The following is a 19,279-nucleotide window of genomic DNA, read 5'->3' on the forward strand; positions in this document are numbered from 1 at the left end:
AACTGGACAGTATATTTTCACAGACATCTGCACGTAAAGCTTTTGTTGCGAAAAAAAAATTTTGGTCGCTCAGTGCTGCATCACCCTTTTATATGCTATAATTGGTTGTAAGCCTATCCATCCCGTCCAGAGGCGTTTTGCTCTGCGCCCATTTCTGAGGCCCTTTGGAAATCAAAACTGAACAGAGAGGTTCCAGACTAATGGCAGATGGTAATCCGTCTGCCGATGCCAGGCTAGGGGTTCTTGGTCGTAACGATCGGTCACATGTCTCTGTGATCATTAGAGGATTCTCTTAAGAGTAATTGAAAAAGTACATTTGAGAAATGTACTTTTTTTTCAATGCTCAAAAGTATTGCCCTTCATGGTGCACATGCAAAAGACAAATCCCATGATGCACCATGCTACCCCCAAAGTACAACGCATTGCACCTGGGATGTTATCACCCCTTTAAGTTCAATTATGCCGCTTTTCCACTGCATGGTACCAGCTCGACACGACTCGACTCGACTCGACTCAGCTCGCATTTTTTGCATTTCCACCGCGAAAACATGGTATCTGGTACCTGAAGTGGCTGCTTTTTCTAGTACCGCCTTGCTCTAGGTTCCAAGCGAGCTGAGCCGATGCTAAAAGGTGACGTCGGCAGACGGCCGGCCACTGATTGGCCAGAGAGTGTGACGAAGTCACGAGAGTGACATGGCAACCATGCTGGTAACAGCCATAGCAGCGCCGCAGCCAACATATTCCACTTCTTCAACTTCTTCAACATGCCAGCTAATAATACGAACACGAATACCATCGCATCGATGTCCTCCATTGTTGTTATGTGGGTTCTGTCCATGTGTGGGTTGCGTAGGTGTTGTTTGGTCGCGTACAAAAATACGTCACAGCCCTTTCGCGCAGCCGACCCCGCCCACGTCCAGGAGGTACTATTTGCGGTGGAAAAGGACCCGTGCTGCTACCGTGTCGAGTCGTGTCGAGTCGTGTCGTGTCGAGTCGTGTCGAGTCGAGCTACATGTGCGGTGGAAAAGCGGCATTAGTCTCTGATTTTCCTGCGGTGGCTGAATGTGAGAACAAAAGGTGAAACTGGGTTGAGTTGAATGCAGGTAGTAAACCCCTCTGATAAAGCAAAATCCTTTATCCCGTGGAGATTACGAATACAGCCAGCTTGGATTATAACCATCCGACAACGCGGTTTATCCAGCTCCATGATGATCGGAGGGCTTCTTTCATTTCCCACCACACAAAGCTAGGGACCTCTTGACTGGACAGACCAAACCGGGTCGCGGGCCCCGATTTATTTCCCTTTTCTTTGTTGTTCTGGTGTCTGTTGCGAGCCCTGCCTAAATTGAAAGACCTTTTTTATTAATCGCTTCCCTTCATTACTGTGAGACATAACTGGGATACTCTGTAAGGGATATTATGTTGAATGATTGGCCGATATTTGGACTGCTCTGTGAGATGGTTGTTTCATCCTCAGAACTCAGGGGAGGGGGAAGGAGGAATAGTGGTCAGTTGGGGCGGCCCCTGACCGGATGGATAGGATAATACTTACAAATAAGGCCTTTATCAGTCCATCCGTACTCAAAACTTTGTAAGGCACTGCAGACACCGTGTCTAGTGTTTTAATCTCTCTCCCTCGATGGCTCTCTCTTTCTTTCGCCTACGGAAGAGGATTAGGGCCACACATAAAAAATAAAAAATCGGACTTTATTCTCAGAATTCTGAGATTAAAGTCAGTATTCTGGATTTAAACTCAGAATTCTGATATTAATCTCAGAATTCTGACTTTAATCTCAGAATTTGGGGAAAAAAAATCAGAATTCTGACTTTAATCTCAGAATTCAGATTTTTTACTCAGAATCCTGACATTAATCTCCGATTTCTGACTTTAATCTCAGAATTCTGAGAAAAGAAATCAGGATTCTGACTTTAAAGTCAGAACTACGGGTACCTGTAAGGACCAGCCTCTGTTGGAGAGACACTTTGCTTTATGCAGTAGGAGGAAACCACACGCAGAGTAGCCAGTAGCCCTAGCCCTAGCTAAGATGTCTTCACTTAGCGACTTCTTGCGGGTTCTCAGGGTTCCAGAAGCAGCAATTTCGTTAATGGCAGACCAAAAGCAATTTATTGATAATCATATTGGATATAAATGTCAGAAAGATATTAGTCAGCTGGCATTAAAAACAATAGTGAAAGAAGTGTGTGGCAATTTAAACAAGTGAAATGCACAATGCATTAAATGAAACCAGAATAGGGCTCTGAAATTACCAATATCAAGTGACTCATTTAAAAGGTACAGTGAATCATTTCAGCAGTAGCCACCATTATACAGCTTGAAAAGTATGTGGAAAGAACAGATCTTATTAAATATCAAACCTGAAATGTTTCTACTGAATGTCTATTACAAATGCACCATTGTAATTTTGACCACTTTTAGCAAAGTTTGGGCAGCAACCAAAACGTATTCTTAAAAAGTGTGAAAGAAAAATACAACATGGACATGAAGTGCAAACATTTATGAGGAATACATGGAATATCAAGCCCTGCAATTAATATTCATATTAAATTCTTCGGTTGGGACAAGGTAAGTAAATAAAGTTCAACTATCTTCACGATCGGTTAAATTGTTCAATCAAAAATACAGTGTTAAAAGGACTACCTAAAGAAGAAGTCAGCAGCAGGAAACTGTAAAGTTACATGAGCGGCACTGACCGCTCATGTAACTCATCGCAAACGCTACAGATCAATACCCTGTCTCCAAGAGCTTTAATGTGTTTGCAAGTGAAAACATTACATAAGCACCACATATGTAGGCTACACGGTGACTGATTGTGTTTTCTTAAAAATTAATGTCCGGTTGCTTGGCTGAATGGGAATAGCATCTGTAGCTAAGAGAAGGCAGGTGGGGATAGTCAGTAAATCATAGGCTACATGAACGTGAAAGTGCCATTGTTGTTTTATTCTTAATGCAAATGTATTAGCTTATTGTTATTATTACTTGACTACACAGAGAAGAAATTAGCCGATTAGATTGCACCAGTGCAAACGCTACAGATCGTTAGTGCCATATTTTCGCAGGTGGGAAATGCAAGAGTAAAATAAATGCATCATGACCCTCACACAGCAAAGCAGGATAATATTCCTGTGGTGGCGAGGTTATTATGATTATGAATCCCTGCGGTAAACACATGCCCGAGAGGGGGAATATCATGGACAACAGTCAGTCGTACAAACTGCGTCTAGTCGCCTGACTGGCTATTAATTACTATTTTAGCAAGAGTCTCCAGGCATTGTTCTCTTAGCCAGCTGCTCAACCTGCTAACCAGTAGCCTGCTCAACCTGCACACTGTCACCTCATGCACCATGGACCTATTAAAAGACATGCACACTGTAAATTTGCAGTTATGCTAGCTAATATTCATTGACTCGTCCGACTATATTAGCTTACACATGTGCAACTCCTGTGGTTTCCTCCTACTGCAAAAAGCAAAGTGTCTCTCCCACGGAGGTTGGTCCTTACAGAATTCTGAGATTAAAATCAGAATTCTGACTTTAAAGTCAGAACTAGGGGACCTGCACACTGTACGTTTCACTCACCTAAAGGTGAGTGAAACTTGCACCAAAACAACACATGTTCCAGTTTCACTCACCTTTTGGTCTTCCATTAACGAAATGGCTTCTTTTTCTTCTTCCTCCTACTGCATAAAGCAAAGTGTCTCTCCCACAGAGTTTGGTCCTTACAGGTACCCGTAGTTCTGACTTTGAAGTCAGAATTCCGACATTAATCTCAGAATTCTGAGAAAAAAGTCAGAATTTATAATCAGAACAGACTTTAAAATTCTGACTTTAAAGTCAAAACTACGGGTACCTGTAAGGACCAACCTCTGAATTCTGACTTTAAAGTCAGAATTCTGAGATTAAAGTCAGAACTATTTTTTCTTATGGGTGGCCCTAATCCTCTTCCGTAAAAAGAGGGTTGACCAACTGGTTCATCTCAAAGTGTGGAGGGGCCTGTCCAGCGTGCCCCGTTAATGTGACTCATTATTCCTGATGATACTGACAGCAGTGGGGTTGAAGGAGTATTTGTGTGTGTTCTGTGCTTTACGTGCAATTTGCAATCAATTGCCTTTGATTGAAAAGAAAAATGAGTTTCTTCATCGTTTCTTTTCACCTTCGTCCATATAGATGGTTCCTATACCGTCGGTAGATCTGAATTTCAACTTCAATTGTATCCTTTATGTAAACATTACCCCTTGCCAGAGAGGTGAAGAAGCTCATAGAGATGGAAACCGGGATGATTAAGTTCAATAAATGAATTCATAAATGAGAAAGTGCTCACGCACATTCAAGCAGACTCTCACCTACTAAGAGCAGGAAGTCTTTTGACACTCCAGAAGGCGATCAATCATTTCTTCATCAGGGGTCATCACCGCAATTCTCGTGGCAACAAGAAGGGTCACAACCAGGAAGGATCCGGTTCAAAGTACTTCCTTTTTGCAACCAGCATAATGGAGGATTCTTAAGAAAGGAAGGCAGGGCAGGAGGCAACCCAGTTAATTCATTATATATGAAAATCTAAAAGCAAGGACGTTACATGGTTGGAAAGAAGACTAATTTGTGTGTGTGTGTGTGTGTGTGTGTGTGTGTGTGTGTGTGTGTGTGTGTGTGTGTGTGTGTGTGTGTGTGTGTGTGTGTGTGTGTGTGTGTGTGTGAGAGAGAGGCTTTTTTTTTTAGAGACAGGAGGAGATCAGAAGACAGTAATCGGTTTGATTAAACCATATGATACACTGTTGCAAGAAAAAGTATGTGAACCTTTTGGAATTTCATGATTTTCTGAATACATTTATCATCAAATGTGATCTGATCTTCATCTAAGTCAAGGGAATTGATAAATAAAATAGAACAGTTTTGGATCTTTCTTGTCTTTATTGAGAACAACCAAAAAAAACTCATAGTCGGTGATGGGAAGGGTACTTTTAAAATGTATCCAGTTACAGAATACATGCCCAAAAATGTAATATGTAACGTATTCCGCTTCATCACTCAATCTGAGTATTGTATTCTGAATATTTGGATTACTTCCACAGTGAATTGCATTTTATAAGTGTAGGAATGAGGCATCAAATCTTGCTTACTAAACAGGCCTATTCTGGTGTGTTCTTCTGTTCAAACTGGCTGAATGTGTTAGGCCCAAGTCTCCCTGAAAGTGCACTATTTTATATAATTTGCTAGTGGAACAACGACTATAAGGGTTTGTTCATGCGAAAGATATTACATCTGCATCTAAAATTTTTTTCACTGAGCTAAGTGCAGAAGTGTTGCCTATAAACATAGCTAACTGTATTCATTCACCTTGACCGCAGCCCGGGCACTCCCGCGATTCCCGGCCGCCACGTCTCCCCACGGCCCGGGCACGGTGACCTTGGGCCCCCCGTGGCCAAGGCACTTCCGCGTTTCCCGCGACTCGCAACGCGGGCACCGCAGCACCAGATTGCAGAGGCCTAATTAGGCCTATATATTTAGGGTTAGGAGTGGTGCATGCAGCGCTCAAGTATTGTTCTTCATAAGTTTTATTAGGTGAGTGCTGAATGCAGCGCTCAAATATCTTTCTTTCTTTCTTTCTTACTTTCTTATTCTCTACAAACTTTGGGACCTATCTCCTTCCTAAATTTTTCACCTGGAGAAGAGCTCTCAATTTCGCGGCCCGGGGGCCAATTGAGGCCCGCGGGATGATATATTGTGGCCCCCTACTTGACATCAAAGTTTAGCTTTAGTGCGGCCCGCACTAAAGAGAGAGAGAGAGAGAGAGAGAGAGAGAGAGAGAGAGAGAGAGAGAGAGAAAAGATCAACACATTTTCACTCCGAGCGCATTGATTTTTGACGAACGGACATTGACTTTGGCTTCAGCTTCTGACGCAAAAGGGTACCCTTGTGCTTCTTTTTTCGACGCATGGGGTTTTCAACTTGTTACAATGTAGGCCTAATCCCTCCACGGCAATATATGAAGCTATGAGCATTCATCCCATTGGCTAACGGAGGACCTTGTGCTTCTTTTTTCGACGCAGGAGGTTTTCCACTCATTACAATGTAATCCCTCCATGGCAATATATGAAGCTATGAGCATTCATCCCATTGGCTAACGGAAGACCCGATGGCTGCACATTAACGGCGATTTTACAGTGAAATCTGTGACATTACTCAACACAACTACACCACCGTGTCCTTGTTAATTACACAACATGTATGGGTTAAGGCTATGGACATCAGGTGTCCTGTTTTGTGCTTTGATTGAGAGAAACAATAATTTTTTTGATCAGTGTTGGGTAGCTGAGATCGTTGCTATAGAGACCAAGTCTGTCCGCTTTGTTTGACAACTGACAGAGCAACCCTATCTCATCAAAATTACGTTCCCAGAGAACTATTCGGCATTCTCAATTACGTTTGTCTGAAAAACGTATTTTGTCCATGATTACCTTTTATTGAACATATCGCAAATACAAATTCGTTCTCAGCCTATTTTTTGCCATTTATTGTGACCATTACTTTTATTTATTTATTTATTTTCAGTTTTTGAGGAGGTGCTTCAAAAATGCAAAAAATTCTGCAATCATCCAAAATCCAATGGAAAACCCGTTGGCTTGTTGTCAAGGGAACCCAGGGCGACGCTCACTTCCGGGGTTGGCCAACATACGTCATCCCTCCGTCACTCTATGCTGTAAAAACACATGTTCAAGTTGAATGATAATGCATGAATTTATTCTTTATTCTGCCATAGTAACACGGTAAATAAATGGCAAAAAATAGGCTGAGAACAAATTCATATTTGCGATATGTTCAATAAAACGTAATCATGGACAAAACATGTTTTTCAGACAATCGTAATTGAGAATGCTGAATAGTTCTCTTGGAACGTAATTTTGATGAGATAGGGTTGCTCTGTCAGTTGTCAAACAAAGCGGACAGAAGTGGTCTCTATAGCAACGACCTCAGCTACCCAACACTGATCAAAAAATGATTGTTTCTCTCAATCAAAGCACAAAACAGGACAACTGATGTCCATAGCCTTAAAGGCACCCAGTGCAACTTTATGTAAACATTCAATGAAAAATAAACATTCAATTTGTAGTCTTTTTTACACGTAGTAAGTTTCAATAACTCCATACCATTACATATCGACATTCAAGGAGCAAAGATGAGACGTCGTTGTGTGGTGAGAACTGATAGAAAATCGTAAACAACAACAATCGCCGGTGGGGAGAAGCCATTTTTCCATTGACTGGAAGCCTGCTTTATTTATTGTAGGTTACAAAAAATAAAGAAAATGGCGGCATTGTTGTTGTTATCGATTTTGTATCAGTTCTCACCACACAACGACGTCTCATCTTTGCTGCTTAAATGTCGGTATGTAATGGTATGGAGTTATTGAAACTTACTACGTGTAAAAAAGACTAGAAATTGAATGTTTATTTTTAAGCCTCGAAAGTTGCACTGGGTGCCTTTAACCCATACATGTTGTGTAATTAACAAGGACACAGTGGTGTAGTTGTGATGAGTAATGTCACACATTTCACTGTAAAATCGCCGTTAATGTGCAGCCATTGGGTCTTCCGTTAGCCAATGGGATGAATGCTCATAGCTTCATATATTGCCGTGGAGGGACTACATTGTAATAAGTGGAAAACCCCCTGCGTCGAAAAAAGAAGCACAAGGTCCTCCGTTAGCCAATGGGATGAATGCTCATAGCGTCTCTATGTGCAGCCATTGGGTCCTCCGTTAGCCAATGGGATGAATGCTCATAGCTTCATATATTGCCGTGGAGGGATTATGCTGCGTTCGAGTATTCTCCGCGAACCGACTCGGATCTCGGATCTGACGCCACGCCAACACTTCAAGCGTTTTATTATTTCGCACGGTCGTTGGAGGAAAACATGGACGCCACCCGGAAAGCTATTGTCGCGGTAGCATTGGCAGAGGACCAGGCGCTCCAAAATAAGTAGGCTATAGGCCATAGTCAAGTCAAGTCAAGTTTATTTATATAGCACATTTAAACAGTAGTTGACCAAAGTGCTGTAAACAAATACGATATATTTGTGTACATAGGCAGAGATACGGACGCAGTAAGGTATTGCAGTAATACGAGTGATTGAAATTGCCATTTAAACCACCAAAGTGGTCCAAGCACAATGAAAACAGTTCATACTTCAAGTCACAATGGGCGCAGCCATCTTGAATTCTGTCTCGGAATTTTGCTCGGTCACCACTGAGTTCAACCGAGATGGCGAGTTCGCCGTCCGAGGAAAAGGGGCGTGTTTGTGCGTGTCGCTAGGCAACGTCCTCGGACCTCCGAGACGGATGGATATTAAAACGCAGCATTAGGCCTACATTGTAACGAGTTGAAAACCCCAAGCGTCGGAAAAAGAAGCACAAGGGTACCATTTTGCGTCAGAAGCTGAAGCCAATGTCACTGACCGTTCAACGCGCTCGGAGTGAGAATGTGTTGAAAAGATCGTTCAATCATTGGACAAAAAGGTCTGGGGCAGTAGTGGACCGGTCAAACTCCTTCTCCCTCATCCTGGTGCTAAATGTGTTAAACGCATCAGCATTTTTCTGTGTGTTTTCAAGCATACGTTCTTTGTGGGTGTCTGTCCAAATTCCCAGACGGCCCCAAATTCATTCCCCGCGCGGCTGAGCGGGTGCCTGTTACGTCCAAAGAGGCATATGCTTTGTGGAACTGGATCGGACCGAGGTGCGTTCACTTTCACATCTCAAGCGAACCATACCAGGGTTTGTTTGAAGCGAACCGAGACCAGCTGTTCAGGGAGGTCTCGGTCGGCTGATTTGGTTCACATCGAAGTGAGGTGGTTGCATTCACACCAACGCAAACGTACCGAACCAAGGGACCAAACTCGTTTAGTGCGCACTGAATGCTGTTGGTGTGAAAGTACGAATAAACTGCTGAAGCAGAAGTATCATCATGCAATCCATTGATTTCAACAATGTAACTGTATTACCAACTATTTAAATTGTAACTGTAACGGAATACAGTTAGCTATAATTTGTATTCTGAATACGTAACGCCGGTACATGTATTCCGTTGCTCTCCAACACTGCTCATAGTGCTTGCGGAATTAGTATGTGAACCCTTGAGTTAGGGCGCACTCACACGAGGCATGTTTGCCTGTTCAGTGCTGCAGGAAGATTCAGGACGATTCCCCCCCCCCCCCCCCACTCCCCCCGCTCTTAAAGGGGATGGGAGCTGGCACTCTCATTGGTTTAGTTTAGAGTTAGAGTCATTTTTCGCGCCGGTAAACTAGCGACATCGCCATAGAACCGCCCACAAAGCTACTTGCGCTTGGCGCTTCTCACTTGCGTTTCAGACCGTTAAAATAGGGCCCTAAGAGCACAACGAAGACTCATCCATGAATTAAACAAACAGGTGAGGTAATGAAGTAAGCAAGCTTGGAATCATTGAGGGGAAGAAGAATTCCCAAGTATATTAGACAATTCTTCAGGATAATGTGAGAAGGTCAGTATGTCAGCTGAAACTGTGTAGAAGTTTGTTGATGCAACAGGACAACGACCCAAAACACCGGAGCAAGTCCATGCAACAGGACAACGACCCAAAACACCGGAGCAAGTCCATGCAACGGGACAACGACCCAAAACACCGGAGCAAGTCCATGCAACAGGACAACGACCCAAAACACCGGAGCAAGTCCATGACACAGGACAACGACCCAAAACACCGGAGCAAGTCCATGCAACAGGACAACGACCCAAAACACCGGAGCAAGTCCATGCAACAGGACAACGACCCAAAACACCGGAGCAAGTCCATGCAACAGGACAACGACCCAAATCCAGTCCACAACAGAATGGCTTCAGAAAAGCAAAATCCGCCTTTTGGAGTGGCCAAGTCAGAGCCCAGACCTCAACCCAATAGTGTGTTCAATAAAGACATGAAAGATCAGATTTTTTTATGTTATTATTTTTAGACATTGTTTGTCAATACCCTTGACTTAGAAGATCAGATCACATTTATGACAAATTTATTCAGAAAACAATGAAATTCCAAAAGGTTCACATACTTTTTCTTGCCACTGTATCTGTTCATTTGTATCTCTTTTTGGGGAAAAGCCATTATTGAAACTCTGATTAAAAAGCCTCATCGGCGACTCAGGTGAGGAGAGAAAGAGCAATCTGTGTGAAAAGGTTTGGGAGGGGGGAATAAACTCATAAATCAATTAAATGCATGCATTTTTCATGCTTATCTGTTACGGGCTAAAACCTGTAAAGCGGTGAGTGAGCGGAGGACATCGTCCCTCACCAATTAACAACCAGAATACAATACCCACATTGCCTTGCTCCAATGATCGTCTGCAAAATTCATCTTAAACCCTTCACCACTGTATTGTCTGAGTGTGTGACGAACTGAAGGCAAAGCAATGGACAGAATTACACCTTCATTTCTATTCCTATTTTCAGATTGGATTCAGTCGAGTCAGTTTTTCAGACCTAAATAGACTTCTGCGGTGGGGTGCTATCTAGATGCTGGTAAAGCTAATGATAATACAGCTCTTCCAAGGAAATATACAAAAGAGTGATTTACTGCCCACCCCATTATATTCCTTGCCGTACCAACAAAAATGGGGAATGAAAAATGGTTTTAAACTGATCTCTGTCTCACATCCTTGTGGGGGAGGAAAACTCTGCAGAGCTCTGGGGCTTCCCACTTCTCAACTCTCCATCTCCATCAGCTCTGATTATCTCAGTGTCGCCCTCCAACACCCTTCCTCTCCATCTGCATGAGCCTCCCCAGCAGAGCACCCTGGCTAACTTTTGTTTAATAAAGCATGTTGTCCATTAGTAGATGGTATTATCATATGAATGTTAATTTTGTAGAGGCAAACTAGATGTCCTTTGTCACACAATGACACAAAAAACACAAGTTGGCCAAATTTAAAGAGAGGATGACTTGTGTAATGTGTGTTCTTTGTGTGTTTTACAGAATAAATCGTGGAATTCAAGAAATGTTGACTTGGTCGTAACATTATTTATATGAGGAATAAATGCTCTGGATAAAACCCCAGAAAATGTCCCCCCAATTTATGAACTAAGCCTCCGGTGTGTGAGCATACACGTGCCTGCACACATCACAAGAGGAGGAATAAAAAGGCGATAAGGGCCTCCTGCTGTTATTAACAAGTAATCACTGACAGCACGTGCATTCAAACATGCAGTGCTACCAAAACACACACACACACACACACACACACACACACACACACACACACACACACACACACACACACACACACACACACACACACACACACACACACACACACACACACACAGCACTTGCAGAAGAATGGGTGCACACACACACACACCCACAGGTATTTGGGGACCTTTGTTCTCTGCAGCGTTGTCACACTCCACTTCCTCTGGCTGTCAGCGCATTGGGCTCATGTCTGCCCCTCTTTTCTGTTTGAAGTTTAAAACAAGCAATTGGAATGCACCTCCACGCTCCCCCCTACCTCATGAGCCTTATACACTGCCTGCTCTTTATCCCAACTAACCTGGGGGGCTGTGTTAACAGCATCTCAGTGCTGAGCTACAACGCAACCCCCCCCCCCCCTCCCCCCCTCACCCACTCCTGAGACACCCTGAATCCCTGGATGGCTGCATTGCTATGTATGTGTGTGTGACACTGTGTTATTGTGGCTTTATCTGTGAGTGTGTGCGCGTGCGTGCACCTGTGACACAGCCGTTGTGTGAGTGTGTACAGGTAGGACACTTTGTGTAGCTCAATATTTGTGTGGTGAATGTGAGCTAGTGCGCCGCAAACACATTCATACTACAGTCATTCTTGCTCCATGCTTTCGACAACATCCATTCCTCGATCCAGTTTACCGCTGGTGTGTGTGTGTGTGTGTGTGTGTGTGTGTGTGTGTGTGTGTAATCCTGCGTATGCAAACTCTGTGTGCCACCGTCGGTTTGGGGTGACAGACAGAATCACAAATTGTTGACCAGAAGGTCAACATGAGACTGGCAGGAGACTGAACAGAGATTATCCCTGATTTCGAAAAATTAGATAGTCAATGAAGACCCAAACTGCCTGTGCTTAGGAAAATAAAAGTTTGGAGGGTTCTACATGCACAGCAGTTTTTCGTTATTGTATTAATGCAAGCTACACTTATCCTCTGATTGTTGATGAATTAGTCTGAATAGTTCTATTAATTTTCATGTCTAAAAATGGGTAGACATTTTTTACACTAAACAAAATGTGAATCCAAAAACCTCTGACTAAAAGAGTAAACAAGTGGAGCAGCATTGCTGGCTTTTATTTTCCACCTCACTCTAAAATATTTTGAAATTCCAATTATTATTATTTGCACTCGATATATACTCAGGGACTTGACAGTCCCCAAAAGTCCCAATTTCATCACAGTGGAATATGGCGGTGCTCTAACCAAACACAAACATGCGCTCCAAGCCAGCATCATGAATGGGTGTGTAATGGAAAACGAATCAAGGAATAACAGCGACTTGGCAACAATTATTAAGGAGGGAAGGGACTGAGAAATCTCCCTTCACTGGTTTTGTTTCTCATCTGTCAAATAAGTGGACCGTGATTGCAAAATACTTCTAAGGTTAAATTCACAATCAGTATTTTAGAGGTTGTACAAATCCCGCTGGCCAACTACGGTAGCTTGGACGACTGGCGACTGTAAATGTGTGCCATTTAAAATGATGATTCCACTAAAAAGTCGGTTATAAAAATGCATTATATTGAGAGCATGCCGTCCCTACCCCACAATTTATCAAAATAACCTTGTCTTAAAAACCTAAGTCTTGATTTGAATTATTTTGAAGGGAAGCAGAATGATAGTAATGATATCTAATGATATTAAACAGAAATGCTGTCCCACAACTGAAACACGAACAGTCTATTAATACAATGAGCCCAATTTTGTCATCAGCCCTAGCCCTTTTTGACAAAGTGATGCATTAATTCCGTAAAGGTTACTACATTTTGATCCAATGTCTCAAAAAAGTCACTATAAAACACATCAGTTCTATAATAACCTATGATATATATCCAACGTTGAGTGCACAAATGTCTTAAACTGTTTGCTGTCAATGTGCAGATTAGATTTGTATTTTTTTGCCACTACTGAAATGGTTCGGTATAGTGATCGACTCATCTGGAACCAATCCCGGCGTTCCTAAAGGTAAACTATGCAAGGATCCAAACATTGTTTTCAGTCACCAATTATGAATGCAAAACCCAAAAGGACAACTACAATTAGGGCATTTAGCAGACGCTTTTATCCAAAGCGACTTACATCGGTCAATACACACATTGACACACCGACGGCAGAGTCAACCATGCAAGGTGCCAGCCAGCTCGTCAGGAGCAGTTAGGGTTAAGTTTCTTGCTCAGGGACACATCAACACCCAGCTAGGAGGAGCTGGGGATCAAACTAGCAACCTTTCGGTTACAAGACAACTGCTCTACCTCCTGAGCTAAGCCGACCCAAAAGGGAGAGGATCTTTCATCTGTTGAGCCTTTCAATGCTGTGAGGTGGAAGTATCACAAAGCTGGTCATGGCAAAGGGCCTTGTGATTGACTTGGAGACATCCAGAGAGCTGCAGAGGAAAAGGCTGCTACAGCCATGCCTGCACGCCAAACAGCAGCAGCTGATGAGCTGTAAGGGACCAGCAATATCCAGCCATGATCCAGCCAAGACACATTAGGGACTCTTGATCCAGGGGATGAAATCACTGAAAATCATATGGATCATCAACGCTGAAGATTGAAGTGGTTTGTTGTCCCCTACGATAACAGGCCATGCACCCTGACTTCATTGCAGCGGAGGACACAGGTGCCCGGGAGGCAAGGGCCTGTTTGTTGCATGGATTGAGAATTAACATGGCATGACTTTCACTTTGTTACAGGGACACACAGTAGGTGTCAATCGCGTCTCTATACACAGTGTTTACATCCCGTTTGTGTTTGGATGGCGCCCAGATGCGGACAGAATCCATGTGGCATCCACTGGCATCCATCTGCCAGAGGCTCAGTCGGGAGAGGAATTCTTCCGTTCGTAACCAGTTCTTTTCTCTTTTAAATTGCTTTGAATGCAATTATTATTTGGGACAAATAACGCAGCTGAATTATACAAGATGATGAGGTCAAAATTAGTGTTAATGATTCTCAATCATGATATTGTGCTGCGTGTCCATCATCTTTAGGTAAATAGTGATGGTCTCCTTGGTCTGAAACAGCTGAGTCTGCACAGTTCTCGTCCTGGCTCTGCTTCCCCTCTAGTAATCCGTTGGGAAAACTGAGCCTAATTTTGAACTTCCTAATTTCTAATCAAAACGATATGTTTAAGACTAATCATTTGGGAAAGACTGGTTGGACAAATTCTGTTTTTTTCCTTTATATTTTAAGACACACACTCATATCCACAATTTTTTTTCATTTGTGCACATGTTATAATAGTGATTCAATATAAAATGCATCCAAAATGCAATATGAAGTTTCCTATCCAACATACATAACCTTAACCAGCAGAATAATAAACCCAATTAATGAGAGAATATCCATTTAAAAAAAAAAACATTTTCATTAGTCTTGGTAATTCAATTTGATTAAATTTGTATAGCCCTTACTCACAGCTAAAGCCTAAATACTAACAGGTCATATGTGCATGACACCCCCCTAGCCCTAGCCTCTCAGAGGGCAAGAAAAAACTAATTTAGAAAGGAAGGAATCTTGAGAAGGAACCAGAATGGGGATCCCTCCTTCCAGAGAAGTTTACAAGTGCAATGGCTGCCATTATTTACATACATTCAAGTCAATTTTAAATCCTTTAGTTACTAAAAATAAATAAATATAACTACTGTCCATGGTGATTGGGCGCTAGCTGGTTAAATGTCCGGTGAGTCCAGACATCAATAGCCATAGTCACCAAAACACGCTAACACAGACAGAATTATGAATGAGACGGGGCAAGGTGGACACTAAACATGTAAACAACAACTAATCTTGTTTCCTACTCAAACACTCAAAGACTCATTCTCACATCCAGCAGCAATCTCTGCAACAGCAAGAGGTATGAGCTTAAACGTCCAATAACCTAAGCTTCACATTCGGATGACATCCAGAATAATTTCTTCGTCACAGTTGCTCAGCGCCAGAAACTCAAACTCAAACACAAATACAGCAAACAGCAAAAAGAGTAAAATAAACTGAAATATAAAATACAGCATACATACAGAGAACCTCATTCAGACTTAATAAAAGTGAAGCCTTTTTTACCAACTGAATAACTTCAAAACCTATTTACTTACACTTTAACAGAAGCTGTAGTATATAATGGCAAATTATAATTATATATAATATTACCGTGCACAGTACATGAAAAACAACACATATCTTTTGGAAAGACAATTAAACAACAAAAGGAAAAAAAAAAAAAAAAGGGTATTTTTCTTGCTTGACACCTGCCTACGAAAATTCCCGTTGTTTGTTTCAAAAACATTCTCAAGGGTGACTAACTTCTTACTCACTGCACCCAACTTCAACAGAAGGCTTCATTGCCGTAAGGCCCTTTGTAACTTCTAAAATAATTGACACATCAAAGTCCTCTCTGCGTCAGAGCGGAGACAGTGTGGGAGACATAATACAAAAGGGAGATGAGCTGCCAGGCCATCCAAGCGGCGGCATGGGAAGAAGTGGAATGTCCCGCTCATTTCAGTCTTCATTTCATGCGGCCTTGATGAAACAAAACCACCCAGCAATGTCTCATTTGAAATCTTATTTTGAAAATCAAATCTCCCATTAAATCAACTGCCAAACAAATGGGGTGGTTTAGTTTCTTTCCTCAGCACATCTCCAGGTTTACAGAAACTCAAATGGCCTTCAAGGCTGAGGTGTCGGTTTTGGAAAAGGTTTGTTTGAAGCATATAGTCAACGTTTAGTGGATTGAATCTGGACACAGCAAGCGATGAAATATCCGGACAATGAAAGCGTATGGGTCTGCTCCCTTAATAGTCTACAGATAAGGCGACCAAGTGTCACTCTCACAAACTCAACAAAGGCCCATCAAAGAACTCTGTCCTTGTTATTGCTGTCACTGCTCAACTTGTTCAGGTAACCTAAAGCCTAGTTTGACCAGTCACAGAATGAAAGCTTTCAACACCCAAAAGGCCGTGGTCTATGATTGTCCAGAAAGGAATGTCAAATCTGTTTTAAAAAAGAGACTAACCTATGTATTGGGTTAGTGAAACCAACATCCTGCTGTCTAAACATTATTTAGTTAATAAAAAGGGGGAAACCTTTTTCATTATATAAAAAATATATTTCTAGGATAACGTTACAGCTACCAAAATTGTACTCAATATTGTTATTATCATAAAAATTGTACTCTGTCTTCGTAAACGACATTACTAAAACACCATTATGACCAGAAGACATTAATGTCCAGCATTGAAAGCACGCCATATGCTCTCAGTTAATCTACAGCCTGACACCACGCCTCATATCCAATGGATAAACATTTCCTTCTGTTTAAAACCAAATGGGATTTCAACCTGCAGGGTTTGGAATAAATATGAATATTTATTCCAAAGAGCCCTTTGCAATGCCTATGATGTCTGCTCAGCATCTCAAAATGAAAAGATTTCTGCAGGAAAGTACTTTGATCCCTCAAATCAAGTATCATTCTCAACTTGAATTGATGATTAATAAATACGTTCTTTATTTACATTACATTGGCTGGCATCATGGCTAGAACCAAACCTTTCATCTACATTTGTATCTCCCCGATAGCCTGACCCATGCACTGCCTTGACCGGTCTAGCTCCCCCCCCTATTTGCCATCAGATTTATGTTAGCAACCAGCCTTTTGTCAATCGAGCTTCCCCAAGCGCTTTTTGTACCAATCCGCCCAATCACAGTTCAAGCAGCACCCGACTGGCCTGCCAAAACTGTTAGTCTCGTCTTCTTGGCTCTCTTGTACAACGAAAGTGTCACAAGAGTGCCTGGAAATTGAGGCTATCTCAGCGGTGCCATTTCCTTTCCTGTAATTTTGCTAACACTTTACCGCTTCTAGAATCATGCCTCAAACACAACTGCTAGGAAACAGTGCCTTCTCCAGCAACATTGTTTGGACGAACAATGATGCCAACATGTCCATTGCCGATAAAAAAAAGAAGCAAATGGTCACAATCCAACATGCCTTCAATGGTAGAGGCTCTATCGAACTTGGTTGGGTAAGAAGTAAGGAGAAGAGAAAAAAATGGCCTCCTCAACGAGATGCTTGAGGCAGCCATAAATATTGTGAATCAACTTAGGTCCAAGCAGAGAAGATGAGAAGATATGCCTCATGGGGCACAAGGGGTGCAATTGAGTCAGTGTAGAGTCAATTAGTAAATTTTAAATAAATGTTAAACAAGTTAATTATCTTTTCATTGTGCCTTTGTGATAATTGTCTGATAGTTGAGACGAATGCACAAAAAAATTGTTTTAAATGACATTATATTAATTACATCTTGAACCCTTCATGTAGTAAAGTCAATCTTCATCCGATTCTGATTTCCTAATGCGTATTCATAAGAGGATGTCGGTCCATGCCCCGATAGCTGCCAACTACTCGTCATGTGCATTCACTTATGAAGCGCTTCTGTCCAATTCATCACAGAGCCCACAAGGAGATAAAAAATTATCAGATGCATAATATATATATGCAATATATAATTTGATTCGATTCATTGAAATGACAACAACTGCCCAAGCCTGTGTATCTGTAAATAATTGCGTATTTCGAAAAAACATTTGATTTTGTAATTTACACAGTGGCAGGAAAGAGCCGAAAAAGACAGGGTCTCATTTCCTCACGGGTTTCGTATTCAGAGAAGCATCCATCGGAAAGGACTTGATAGAAATATAATATAATAATAATAATAATAATATAATATTTTATACAATATGAAGAACAATGTTTAAAAAGTGGGTTTTCGGTACCTTAGAATTACCCTTTTTATGTAGGGGGCGGGTCCTCGCCTGCCATGTTGCCCCGCTGCTTTGCTACATTCTGTCATTCATGTATGCAAATGTTTTTGTCAGTAATATTAGAATAACATTTGCAAATAAACTTTACTGTTGTTACATGAATGTGCAAAAGAAAGACAAACCAACACATTCATCTCTGGAAATCGTTTTTCATTCTATTATCCTGCTTTGCATAGTTTTATCATTACTTTTTCAGGCTTCACAAGATAAAATGCTCCAATACAGTTTATACAGTGATTACAATGCTGTAGTTGCCTATACACGTCTATTCTGTTAACTGCCATTAACAGAAGAAGTCTCTCTCTCTCTCTCCCTCTCCCTCCCCCCCCCCCCCCTCTCTCAGCAAGAGAACGTGTGATTTACAGCAGGGGTCCCCAACCTTTTCAGCATCAAGGACCGGTATGATTCTCCAAAAAGTTTCACGGACCGGGGGGGGGGGGGTGGGGGGGAAATAGAAAACATAAGATCAACATTATCAAAAAATATATATAACAAAAAAATGCAAACATGTTATCTGCAATCTAAGAACTGCATATAGACTTATGGCACGTAAAAGAGTGACAGTATTGCGAAGTAAATTGAGTTTATTAAGTGTGCATGCATTTTGCATGAATAAAAAACCTTTAACCTACGGCCCGGTTAGGAATGTCCCGCGGCCCGGTACCGGTCCACAGCCCGGTGGTTGGGGACCGCTGATTACAGTATTAACTCCCCTTCTTCCTCACCCTCCTAACACTGCTCTGTAAACACATTGGATCATGATAAGTGTTTAATTAGGAACCCCACTACAGGATGCTGTGCAAATTGTAGTGCTTTTTGCATGTGTGAGTGTGTGGAGATGGTCTGATAACTCAATGTGCAACAGGTGTGCCGCCTCACCCAGCCCCAGAGTCCAATCAGACTCGGCCAGGCAAGGCTGCTTAAACCAGCCATCATCCACACACTCCCACACACAACATTCCTACTTTCCCCATTATGCTGAAATATAAATCTATTCATCACACTGAGAATGCTTGGGTACTTATTACGGATTTGCTGTGTTTACTTTGTCATTACAATATGCAATATATGCCTAATGTGGATGTGAGAGAAGTTGGCACCTGCATACCGACGACAATTAAAAGGTGCTGTGCTGTGGAACAATTATCAATGGATAAATTAATGAGCTGTACAATTTTAGCGATTCCCTTG

Source organism: Gadus macrocephalus, chromosome 15 (assembly GCF_031168955.1).
Source record: "Gadus macrocephalus chromosome 15, ASM3116895v1".
Classification (NCBI taxonomy): domain Eukaryota; kingdom Metazoa; phylum Chordata; class Actinopteri; order Gadiformes; family Gadidae; genus Gadus; species Gadus macrocephalus.